Source organism: Schistocerca cancellata, chromosome 1 (assembly GCF_023864275.1).
Source record: "Schistocerca cancellata isolate TAMUIC-IGC-003103 chromosome 1, iqSchCanc2.1, whole genome shotgun sequence".
Taxonomy (NCBI): Eukaryota; Metazoa; Arthropoda; class Insecta; order Orthoptera; family Acrididae; genus Schistocerca; species Schistocerca cancellata.
The window spans coordinates 1174464253-1174476796 of NC_064626.1; the positions used below are offsets into that span (position 1 = coordinate 1174464253).

A 12544-nucleotide genomic window follows, 5' to 3' on the forward strand; every position below is an offset into this window, starting at 1 on the left:
GGTTGTAGGAGACATCAAAACAAATATTTTTCCCTAATGTCATTTTTTCCTATGAGGATTATTTAAACCGGTTGAGGTCGTATTACGTTCTTCAGTTGTAGGCAACTGCTGTCCACCAGTGTAGTAGTGCATTGTCTCTGTTTACTAACGTAGCGGTACACCTGGAGTGAGTACACTGATATGGTTGGTGCGTACTACGTAGCGCACCACAACGGACGAGCTGCACAGCGAGTTTATCAACAACAATATCCTAATCGCCGTATCCCGCATCATACGACCTTTCCTGCTGTGTATCAACGTCTGCGTGAGACCGGGTCATTTAGTAGATTACCTGGACAGGGACGCCGTCGCACGGTAAGAACGCTGCAATTTGAGGAAGCTGTGTTGCAGCATGTGAAGCGGGATCCTTCAATCAGCACTCGTGCAATTGCACTTAACATGGGGACGAATCAGATGAACGTAAGAACAGTGCTTCGAGAGCAGTTGTTACGTCCATTTCACTTACAGCGTGTCCACAACGTGGAAACAGTTGATTATCCACCCAGAGCACAGTTTTCGCAGTGGTACCTGGAACAGTGTCAAATGCATCCTACATTTCCATCCTCTGTATTGTTTGCCGATGAAGCAACGTTGGGGCGTGATGGAGTCTTCAACATCCACAATTCGCATGTTTGGTGTGAGGATAACCCGCATGCCACAGTTACTAGCACTCATCAAGTGTGGTCCTTCGTCGGTGTTGTTGGGGATTGTTTAATTGGGCCTTATCTGCCACCTAGGCCATTAAATGGCAGGCACTATTACAATTTCCCAGCCTGAACATAGCCAGAATTGCTATAAGACGTCCCGCTCCCTAGAAGATAACGCATGTGGTTCCAACATGACGGGGCGCCGGCACATTTTAGCCGTCGTGTGCGTTGATTCCTGGACCGACGGTTCCCAGAAACGTGGATTGGCAGAGGTGGTCCTGTACCATGGCCTGCTCGATACCCAGATATGTCCCCTCTGGACTTTTTTGTGTGGGGAGAGGTGCGCAACCTTGTTTACGCAACCCATGTCGCATCAGAAGATGATCTGGTTGCCCGGATAGTAGCAGCAGCACGAACAGTTGAGGGTACTCCTGGGGTTTTTGCCCGTGTCAGACAGAACACGATCCGACGGTGTAACCTTTGTTTATGTGTCAATGGAGGTATTTTTGAAAATCTACTGTAGTTGAAATTGGGTTGTGTTAACGTGTTGTCTCTTGGCCATAAAAAATGGAAAAGTGTTTGTTGGTTTAATTACTTTGTCGCCAGATGATCTTCCTCCACCGGTTTAAATAATCCTCATAGGAAAAAACGACATTAGGGAAAAATATTTGTTTTGATGTCCCCTACAACCTCCCAGAGTTTGTCGGTTTAAATACTTTTCACCCTGTATTGTGACGTATGTACCTTTGACATTTGTCTACCGTCACGGTGTGATGCACGTGTTGCCAGTTTTAGATGGTTGTCATTAAAATCAGGAACTTTCAGTGCAGGCTCAGTAGGTTAGGCATGAGAATACACCTGTCGGTTCGAAACAAATCTCCAAAATCTACGTACTACAACACTGACAGACTTGTAATACACTCATCAACAACTTAAACCGCCGCGTGGAGCGGAGAGTTGTGGAGTAACAAGTTCCACGTGCCACCCACAGAGCTGGCAGCTTCCCTAGGTTTGGACTTAACGCGGAAGCTAAACACATAGTCGACGGTGGCCAACACCGATTCTTGTGGGGGAGAAAGTGTAGTACTCGAAATCCCTTCATGTATCTGGGATAGCATCATCACTCATTCCATAGTAAGACAAGAAAAAACGAGTAACGCACAACACAAAGCAAAGCAGAGCACGTTTTTGGCAAACTTCATGTTGGCTGATGTCTCGGGTTCTGCGGCCGACGTTTGTTTGATGAGTTTTCTTACGTTTCGCCAGCACGAGTGCCTGGAATTGTCATAGCTTCATCCTCCATTGCTGGTGGTGGACTGGAGTCGAGATGAAATGTACCTGGCGCGCCAATGTCCAGGGGCTTTTCCGTGGTCATTTCCGGTGCGGTTCTCCCATTGCGGTCGCTCCTTGCAGCACGGGAAATCTGGATCCGTTCTCCTCGAAGCTTTCTTCTTTATTGTTGAAGCTATTGTCATGTTTGTATATTTCTATAGCTTCTCTGAACACTGAATGTGATAGTTTTTCTCTACAGCGAGAACTTCCGCGCCGGCGAATTTTACTACATGATCGGCCTCACACAGCGCGTGTTTCTTACCGGCGGATTTCTCTACCTACCCCAACCTGCAATGCCGCTTATGTTCGGTGATCCTGGTGTCATTCCAACATAGCCTTTCTGCATGTACACGGTATGCAGTATATTCCCGACACTGCAAGTGAATCCCTTTTCTCGTTTGCCGATCTGAGACACTCTTTGAGCTTCTTTGTCAGTTTATAAAAGTCTTAACGTCGTGTGTACGCATTACACTACCGCGTCTGTCCGTCACTCTGGGAATGTATGGCAGAAAGGCCGTACCCAATATTTATTTTTCCGATGTATCACTTCGCCGGGACCGACAACACTGTAAAATTTGTCAACACTGATGTTCTCGCTATAGATAAGAGTTATCACACCCGCGTGTTCAGAGAAGCTATAGAAACACTCAAACATGACAACGGCTTCAACAGGAAAGAGGGAATCCTCGAGGTGAACGGATTCTGGATCCCCGCGTTGCAGTGAACGATTGTTGGAGGTAGCAAGAGGAGAACCGCACCGGAAATAACCACCTAAGCCCCTTGGACGTTGGCGCACCAGGTACATAAAATCTGCGGTCGCGAGCTCGACTTCCATCGTCCACCAGCAATGGAGGATGAAGCTTTCACAATGGCAGCCACTCGTTATGCCGAAACGTCAGAAAAATCATCAGTCAAATGTTTACCGAAGAACCCGAGACAGAAGCCAATGGGCATTTGTCAACAAGTGGCCACGTAAGTCTTAACAATTTTGTTAGTTACACTTTTATTTTGTTTTTATGTGTTTCTTATTTGGCTTGGTTATACTGAACCATAAGGCCAATAACTTGGTGCAAAGATAAAATCAGGTATACAGAGAAGTCACTACATAACTAGTCCGAAAATTTTTTCGTGATGGGTAAATCCGCTCCAGGTGTACTTGACAAATTCCTTTTGTGGATAAAATCTTGCATTTAGAGACTATGAAGCATACGCTTGGAGATTAGAGCGATGGTGCTATCACAGAACACCAAATTTTATATACACGATGTTACTATCTTATATTAAACAATAAAGGGCTTTGTGTATTTGAGAATCTTCATGACACAATAAAACAAGAACACTTGTTGGAAAGGGCACCTTCAGTTTCACAAGGTTTTGCAGTAAACTGCAGAAACTGTGCGAAGACAGCAATTGTATAGCAGTTACGTAATCGATGTAATACATGCTCGCTTTCTACCGGTCTCTTGCTGCAACTATAGTTCAAAATACCTCCTCTTACCGCCTAAAACTGCCAGGTACATGAGTCCATAAAACCTTCATGATAATGAGTCTACCGTGACGTGTGTATTCCTATATTGTATTCCTGTATCGAGACTCGCTTGTCACCAGTGACAGCTTTTGTTTACACGTCAGCGCCAAAACTGCGTGTGTTACGAGTGCTGTTTGCTGTGGAGTTTCGCACCTGATTGGTGAAGGTGAGGTTGTGAGGGATAAGCCTTGGTTCAAAAAGTCGAAAAGTTGTAACAGAATGAAATGTGTTGTTGGCCAAAGCAAAATTCATACCGGATGTTCTTCACGAAGGTTGGATCGTAAATTCCTCACACTATTGGGAAATGAAGGCATTGGAAAAGTGTGTCATTTCAAAACATCATACATTTGTCCGAAAAGATGTATGCATACAGACATATCGAACAGTAATTACGTGTCTTTTTACTTTCTCTGTTGTGCCTTGTTTTGTTTGTAAGAGTCAAATAACAAGCAGAAGTATGTTTCTGATTCACTACTGTTGACTTTTACAGAGCTGAAACAATTTTCATTAAAAGTATTTTTGATTTACTTGTGTTCTTATTTATGTGCAGTCTCTATATTTTTCATTCTGGTATTGTAAAACTGTCATAAATTTTTACTTTCAGATAGACAGTATCTCGTGCGACAACACTCGCAGTCTTTGCAGTGCCTCATGCAAATAAAGAGAACAGAAAGAGATTAAGAGGCCACAAAAGCACAAAATCTGTTAGTGCAACATTAATAGGGAACGTTAAAATCGCTTAACTTCCTATGTTAGCAGACGAACCTACTGCATCCTGCTTCCGCCCATGTACGCGGCGTGCCTTTTAATTAAGTACCGTTTAGAAATTAAAAAAAAGACGTGCTAAGATATCTCAATTACTTTATTTTTACATGAAAGCCTGTACCCTAATCTATGCACTGACGCCATTACAGTCTGATTCTTCTGATCCATTCGGCGTTATTTTGAGCCTATACGGGGTGTTACAAAAAGGTACGGCCAAACTTTCAGGAAACAGTTCTCACACACAAAGAAAGAAAATACGTTATGTGGACATGTGTCCGGAAACGCTTACTTTCCATGTTAGAGCTCCTTTTATTACTTCTCTTCAAATCACATTAATCATCGAAAGGAAACACACAGCAACAGAACGTACCAGCGTGACTTCAAACACTTTGTTACAGGAAATGTTCAAAATGTCCTCCGCTAGAGAGGATACATGCATCCACCCTCAGTCGCATGGAATCCCTGATGCGCTGATGCAGCCCTGGAGAATGGCGTATTGTATCACAGCCGTCCACAATATGAGCACGAAGAGTCTCTACATTTGGTACCGGGGTTGCATAGACAAGAGCTTTCAAATGCCTCCACAAATGAAAGTCAAGAGGGTTGAGGTCAGGAGAGCGTGGAGGCCATGGAATTGGTACGCCTCTACCAATCCATCGGTCACCGAATCTGTTGTTGAGAAGCGTACGAACACTTCGACTGAAATGTGCGGGAGCCATCGTGCATGAACCACATGTTGTGTCGTACTTGTAAAGGCACATGTTCTAGCAGCACAGGTATCCCGTATGAAATCATGATAACGTGCTCCATTGATCGTAGGTGGACGAAACTAAAATCAGCTCTAACATGGAAATTAAGCGTTTCCGGACACATGTCCACATAACATCTTTTCTTTATTTGTGTGTGAGGAATGTTTCCTGGAAGTTTGGCCGTACCTTTTTGTAACACCCTGTGTATGATGTCTCAAACTCTTTGAGCCAAATTGAAGCAGGTGATAGTGATTGCACAACCGATTATTTTGAGACAGGGAAGAAACGTTCAGAAATGCATATTTATTGTGTTATGGACATACACAACGTACAGCGCTTAGCGCAACGTAGCTTACAGTATTTGTTCAAAGTGGCGATTAATACACTCTCTCAAAGACCCCTGGTGACTGTTCAACCAGGAGACAGGCAGCTTAGACCCCAGCGAGCAGGTGTTCGTCCGTTTCTATGTGGATTTAATACACCAACGTCTTGACGTACCCCCAGAGGTAAAAGGCCAGAGATGTGGGATCCGGCGATCGCGCTGGCCGTGGGACAGGACCTTCCCTTCCAATATGAGAGTACGTGTTTTTCAGGTGCTCGTGGGCACTAAAATTGAAATGGGCTAGTGCACCGTCGTGTTGAAACCACACCCTGATTTGGACAACAAGGGGTACAGTCTCCAAGAACTGTCGCAGGAACACCGGGTACTGTGGACCAGTCAAAAGGGGAGGCAGCAAATAAGATCCTATTAGGCGATCTTGGACAGTGCCCGCCAAACGTTGACAGAGAGTCGTTGCGGCTGTTGCAAACACCATCACCGGTCAATGAGGTTTGACCTATGAACAATACAAACTGTATAAAGTTCGGTGCTACAGCACTGCCATGCATGGTTCATTGACAGAAGTAAAGGAGGGGCTGAAAGCCCAATGATACCATTGCTTGCGCACGGTATTTATGGTAGAGGTGTAGTACCTGTTCCACCAGTACTGTCCACACTGTATTCTCCTTCGAACTGTTCGCTTCACGTGCAAGTGGACGGGTGCTTATTGCTGGGTCGGTTGGCCACAGGATTCAGCACCATCTCCTCGAAGTGTGGTGTTCGGAAATGTCTTTGGCGGGAACCTTGGCCGGCCCTCTGTGGCGTGAAGAAGCCTGTCTCTCGTAAGCTGGAATCCACGGAGATAAACTTTTCCATTTATGATGACGCCTCAGAACGTCGTGTTACGACTCAAACTGTGCGCAATCGGCTGCATGATGCTTAGCTTCACTCCCGACGTCCATGGCGAGGTCCATCTTTGCAACGGTGACACCATGCAGCGCGGTATACGACTAGACTGCACCAACAACATGCCGAATGGAGCGCTCAGGATTGACATCACTTTCTCTTCACCAGACAATCGTGGGAGACGTGTCTGAAGGCAACCCGGCTAGTCTGAACGTCTTAGACACAGTGTCCAGCTAGTGCAGCAAGGTGATGTTCCCTGCTGTTTTGGGGTGGCATTATGTGGGGCCGCCGTACGCCGCTGGTGGTCATGGAAGGCGCTGTAACGGTTGTAGGATATGTGAATGCCATCCTCCGACCGATAGTGCAACCATATCGGCAGCATATTGCCGAGGCATTCGTCTTCATGGACGAAAATTCGCGTCCCCATCGTGCACAATTTGTGAATGACTTCCTTCAGGATAACGACATCACTCAACTAGAATGGCCAGCATGTTCTCCAGACATGAACCCTATCGGACATACGTGGGATGGATTGAAAAGGGCTGTTAATGGACGACGCGACCCGCCAAACACTCTGAGGGATCTACGCCGAATCGTCGTTGAGGAGTGGGACAATCTGGACCAACAGTGCCTTGATGAACTTGTGGATAGCATGCCACGACGAATACAGACATGCATCAATGCAAGAGGACGTGCTACGTGCTACTCGGGATTAGAGGTGTGTACAGCAATCTTGACCACCACGTTTGAAGGTTTCGCTGTATGGTGGTACAACATGCAATGAGTGGTTTTCGTGAGCAGTAATAAGGAAGGAAATGATGTTTATGTTGATCTCTATTTCAATTTTCTGTACACGTTTCGGAACTCTCGGAACCGAAGTGATGCAAAACTTTTTTGATGTGAGTAGTTTGATCCTTACTAGGTAAGAAGAATAAACACAGAGGGTAAAGCTGTCATAAAACAGGCCAACAAAAGCTTTGTATGTATGCCATTAATATTAAATACAGTGACATTTGAGTGATGTAAACATCTTTCCCAGGTGGGTATTACCATATACCTGTGTATATATTTTAATAAATGCATAACACGAATGCTGATTTTTATTTCATTCAGCAACTGTTTTCAGTCGAAGATAAATTTCAGAGTACTGCATGAAATACAAAACAAAAGTGAAATAAAATGCAATGACAAACATGAAATGCAAGGTTAAAAATTGTATTCTAACATTCCTTAGATGACACTTGCCTCAAAATGATATAACAAATCCAACGCTACATGCCATAAATCTTACAAAAACACAAACCACATAACTAAATTATGACAAGTGCAAATCCAATACACAAGGACTTTGTGGGAAACAGGCGCTAAAGAAAACAGCGTGACCAATGAGACTCAGCAACAAATCACATATGTCCACTAAAGCGATGATTAAACACGGTGGAGTGCAAAGGTATCACAAACGCGAATAACACACGAAGAAATCAAAGATTACGAAGTCCTACGGTAAAACACATGTACATAAAAACACTTTTCAAAATAATATGATCTAGTGTATGTAAAATACCTGATAGACTAAAATTAAAAACATACTGCTTTCTTTATAAAATGATGTAAGTGTCTTTATTTTCAAAGAAAACTTAAGTAATCATTATACAACTTGGCCTTTATGTACGCAGTACGAAAAGCAATAACAGCAGCATAGCTTTCAAGTGCTGCAGAGGCAGGCTAAGTAGTGAACGTATTCTGCTCATGAGGCTTCTTGTAGCCAGTCGGCATTTACACAGGCCAGAGGAACCTGCGCTAAACTGTTATGGATTTCAAGGAAATGGTTTACAAAGACGAAAACAGATAGTGTTTCTTACATCTCAATATAAAACAAGTGAAACAAAAAAACGACATAAGTTGCCAAACACACAATTTATAAGTATTACTGACGTTACACAGGCCACAGGAATCTACACAAAACTGTTATGGATTTCAAGAAAATGTTTTACAAACACGAAAACAGATAGTGTCACTAACATCCCAACGTAAAAAAAGTTAAACAAAAAAACGATATAATTGCCAGACACACAATTTATAAGTACTACTGACGTTTCTAAGGAATATTTCATAGAAGACTCACATGGAAGTGCCAGAAGTATTGACAATTTAATTCTCCTGCACAACGTTTCGGCGACTGGTGTATTCGTTTTGTGATGTCTTACCTGCGATGACATAAGCTTCAATAGGGTTCAGACGACAAGCTTGTCTGGTATTAACGATCGCAAAATCTGTGAAGACGACTTGGTCAGTCATCAAAATCTTGTTAAGAGCAAACGGAACCGTCAACCGGATTATAAATCTGAAAATATGCAAATACAACCTTACTGGAGGCGAACGAAAGGGGTTGAGTAGTAGATCAGCTACTGGCCTAAAGATCTAATGGCCTTGGATCTGATCCGAGCTGGAAACTTATTCCGTTATCAAGGCAAGACAAACAGCAGGGCAACTGTAAAATGTCGCTGTTACTGGAATTTTTACCGTGCATCATGTTCACCAATCACTCGCAGCATACGTCCTTTGTACGAAGATTGGAACTTAAATAGTGGCAACTATTTATTCACAAGCCATACAAAAGAGTTACATGTTTGCACCTGTTACTGTCCTTCACAGTAGTCACCAGCGTTGTGTAGAGCCCGTTGCCAGCGATGTGGAAGGCGTAGTATACCGTTAGCAGAGCCTGTTCTGTTGATGGTGCGAATGGAGCGGTCTGCTGCCTGTCGAATCTCTGGAACAGTTCTGAAGCGAATGCCACGAAGGATAATTTAAAAATCTTACCATTTTCATACTGACAATCTGATAAGAATTAAAACGGGTAATTTGTCCGTTGGAAGAGTCAAACTAATCTTTGTTTCAGTGTGTTACTGGACTTTCTTCAAACGTTACTTACATACACAAATGTCTGAATCTGTGTCACAATAAATCTCATACGACTGCAGAGGAAGAAAATGGGCATTAAGGATTCTAGTAGCCTGATCATAGATGAGGATTTGTTACCATTTACGGAAGTTACATGCATTTCTGGTAACGTTTCTCTGACACTGTTCACCTACCCCAAAATATTTTCTACGACATGAGCTAGAAATGAGATACGATGTTCTAAGATCTTCCGAGTGTTGCTATTTCGAGAATACATTGCCATGGTAGGGGAACACGTTATAAAGTTCACATCGTAGTAACTATATTAACGATTAAAATTCAAAAATGACTTAAAATTTCTCATTATTACGTAAAAATTTGCTACTTACAACTACATTCTTCTGTAGACATAGTCTGTAAGCTAATTACATGTAAAGAGGAGCAACTTCTTATAATTATGTTACCGAGTGTCTAATTTTTATCCTCAAAAGTTCTTCACATTGTGTAACACTTCACTAGTGTCATGTGAATTGATTCCTCCATAGCTTCTTGATAGAACCATTTCATAATTATAAATGGAATGTACATAAATGTGGATTTTTACAGTATTGTTCCTATGAGCATTATTGTGAGGAATTTTGGCGTAATTTGGTGTTGGAAACACTGTTAAGCCAAATGTATCGTGTCGAATTTGCTTTTTGTTTCAGCAGCCAACTTTAGAACATCAACAATTATGTACTTTTCATTTATAATCACTAGAGTCACTATGTTAGGATAGATTTCTGGATTTCAGTACTTTCCGTAAGTGAATAACAAGTAAAAAATAATGATAACTCAAAAAGTTATGCAACATATGTGATGATAATTTTCAGAACGTATGATGCGGCACACGGAAAAAGTAAGTGCAGCGAATGAATTTATATTATAACTTAGAACAAATAGTTTTCTACACCAAAATAACGCCCACTGAGGACTGATAGCCCCGAACAGAAAGATAGTGTATGCAGAAATATGGATGCTGTTAGTGATGGTGTCTGTGAATTCCACTGGAAGTGAATGGCACGGCTTTTGCAGAGAAGATACCAATGCTGCAAGAGTCTGGGAAGTATTAGCATTACTAGTAGTACTAGCATCTATTTGCTCTTGTATCGTTTTACAAAATAGTATGAGGCACGTTAAGTTACAAAAGAACATACAAGCATATTACAGATATTATTAAATTACAGCTATAATACAGTAATGTTCTCTACACTTAAATCATTCCGCATCATACTCTGCACGCCTTGATCGGTAGTACGCTTTTAGGGTAAAACAAAGAACAAAACGTGCAGTATATATTTTGTGAGCATACGCAAATAATTTAGTGAAAACTTTCTGCTAGGAAAATGCTCGCCTTTAAAAGTTATTCATCTGAGCAATAGTGTCATCTTTCGTCTCCGAAATGTTTAAAATACACTGTTTACCCTTTATATTAATGCTGTAAATTTTTATTCCTCTTTCTTAACTGTTGTTGCAGGTTAGTATACTTCCCTTTGGTAGATGTTGCAGTTTTGTCCGGTAATTTTGAATATAAAGAACTACTGGTTGATACAATCGTACAATACAAATTCACCTCTCTTTTTGCAAAAGACAGAAATAACTACCACACTTCTCTCTTCCCGATGTGTGTTCTCTAATATTTATTTTAGGTGTCGGTAACTATATTTGTTCTTACGTTGTATTGGCCTGTTTATTCTCGCCTCGGGAAGCTATCTTTTCTTGAAGTACTGTTCCACATTCTTCGATCTTATTGAGGCTTGTAGGTGTCGGCTGTTACTGTGGAAGATACTGGGCACAAGAGCCACGTCAAACGAGGAACTAATGGCTTGCATTGAAGGAGAATGGCAAGAAACCTGGGACAGGGCAGAAACAGGAGGAGAACGTACCAGTTCCTTCCCAATATAAAAGAAAGATCCAGAATGTCATAGTTCCTTCCACCAAGGGGCTGTTCACTAACTCTCGGTACATGGTCCATAGGCGGCCGCTGTGGCCGAGCTGTTCTAGGCGCCTCAGTCCGGAACTGCGCTGCTGCTACTATCGCAGGTTCGAATCCTGCCTCGGGCATCGATATGTGTGATGTCCTTAGGTTAGTTAGGTTTAAGTAGTTCCAAGTCTAGGGGACCGATGACCTCAGATGTTAAGTCCCATAGCGCTTAGAGCCATTTGAACCATTTATTGACATGGTCCATCTCCCAGCTACGTGCTGAAAATACTACAACGCACCAAAGACACTTGTGAATGTGAAGCGACAGCAGCCCTGAACACATCGTCCGGGTGTGTCATTAGACAATATATTACAAACCAGGCCAGGAACGCCTGTGGTAATTAAATAGTCTGTAACGAAATAAGGAATGAGGAACTGTGACTGTTAGCTACAATATCAGCTTATGAACTGGAAGCCTACCAAGAAGCAGCCATACATCATGACAACGAGACGTACCACGCAGAACATCCACCTACAACAACCTTCCGGAAGCAGTGAGGAGATGAGCCTCAAGGAGGACCAAGAAGGATTTTCTGACACCCAGACAGCAAACTCCCAATATTTACACCTGTGGTTCCCAATCTTCGGGGAATTATCGCCTGAGGGGTAAAATTAAATTTTCTGAGGGGTAAAGAGAAATGGATTCAATTGTTCCCAGAATGAGATTTTGACTCTGCAGCGGAGTGTGCGCTGATATGAAACTTCCTAGCAGATTATAACTGGGTGCCGGACCGAGACTCGAACTCGGGACCTTTGCCTTTCGCGGGCAAGCGCTCTACCAACTGAGCTATCCAAGCACGACTCACGCGCCGTCCTCACAGCTTTTCTTCCGCCAGTACCTCGTCTCCTACTTTCCAAACTTCACAGAAGCTCTCCTGCGAACCTTGCAGAACTAGCACTCCTGGAAGAATTGTTTTTCCGTCACGAAACTAAATTACTTTTAAAAGATCATTGCTACTATCACTATTTCTTAAAAGTGTAATACTGATCACGTCAAGTTAGTAACAATTACTTTTTTTCAAATACTGTCATTAATACATGACATGATGTGGTAGAGATTATATAGCTTGTGAAATTAATGTAAACATCTTCCACAAAGAGTCTATCCACTACACATGAACTTTGTAAGACGCACCTTTGACATTAAAACTGTGAGATACACTGAGGTGACAAAAGCCGAGGTATACTTCCTAATATCGTGTCAGACCTCCTTTTGCTCGGCGTACTGCAGCAACTGGACGTGGCACGGACTCAAAAGCCCTTGGAAGTCCCCTGCAGAAGTACGGAGCCACGCTGCGTCTATGGCGTCCACAACTGAGAAAGGGTTGCCGATGC

The 12544-nt window shown here is 42.7% G+C and overlaps 1 non-coding gene across 1 annotated transcript; it reads right to left on the reverse strand.

Moving 5' to 3' along the window:
• Positions 1 to 11932: 11932 nt before the first annotated feature.
• On the reverse strand, positions 11933 to 12007 carry Trnas-cga (transfer RNA serine (anticodon CGA)). Its single transcript has one exon. It is a non-coding gene; the product is annotated as a tRNA-Ser (tRNA).
• Between the last annotated feature and the right edge of the window lie 537 nt (positions 12008 to 12544).